General features: G+C 39.1%; 1 non-coding gene across 1 annotated transcript; it reads left to right on the forward strand.

The window, feature by feature from the left end:
- Nucleotides 1–384: 384 nt before the first annotated feature.
- Trnat-agu (transfer RNA threonine (anticodon AGU)) lies at nucleotides 385–457 on the forward strand. Its single transcript has one exon. It is a non-coding gene; the product is annotated as a tRNA-Thr (tRNA).
- Nucleotides 458–763: the final 306 nt, after the last annotated feature.

Raw genomic sequence — 763 nt, forward strand, 5'->3', positions numbered from 1 at the left:
ATATATATATATATATATATATATATGTATATATATATATATATATATATATATATAAGACAGAAATAAGAATTGGCAGTCAAGAAAACTGCCAACTCTTATTTCTGCCTTATTTTCAACGAGCCCCTCATTTCCCATTCTGATTCGTTACATGCATAGCGAGGGCCTCTGTTCTGGCAGTCTTGGTGCCATAGGAAGCTTAAGAGGGTTCAACGCTGGTCGACCACTCTTGACATGTCGTAACCACTCGTGTCACGACCCGGAGGTTAAAAAGGAGGTCCCCTTCACCCCGTGTAGTCCGAGTGGCGCTGGCTACCACCCCCAAGCACAGGAAACAAAAATACCTAAACATAAATACCCCAGAAAGTGGAGGGGAAAATCTCCCCGCCGGTAGCGTAGTGGTTATCGCAGCAGACCAGTATTCTGGAGGTCGTGGGTTCGTATCCCACCTGGCGGGCATTTTTTCTCCACTTTCTTTCTTTCTTTCCAAATTCTTTATCTGTATCAATGACCTACCACGTCCTCCCCTTTGCTTTCCAAGGTTGTCTTGACTGCCAACTCTTATTTCTGTCCTATTTTCAACGAGCCCCTCATTTCCTATTCTGATTCGCGATATATATATATATATATATATATATATATATATATATATATATATATATATATATATATATATATATATATATATATATAAGACATACATAAGGGTTGGCAGTCAAGAAAACCTCGGAAAGCAAAGGGGAGGATATAGTAGGTTATAGAA

Source organism: Haemaphysalis longicornis, unplaced genomic scaffold (genome assembly GCF_048455015.1).
Source record: "Haemaphysalis longicornis isolate Haplotype H1 unplaced genomic scaffold, Haemaphysalis longicornis Haplotype H1 scaffold_2, whole genome shotgun sequence".
In the NCBI taxonomy this organism is placed as follows: domain Eukaryota; kingdom Metazoa; phylum Arthropoda; class Arachnida; order Ixodida; family Ixodidae; genus Haemaphysalis; species Haemaphysalis longicornis.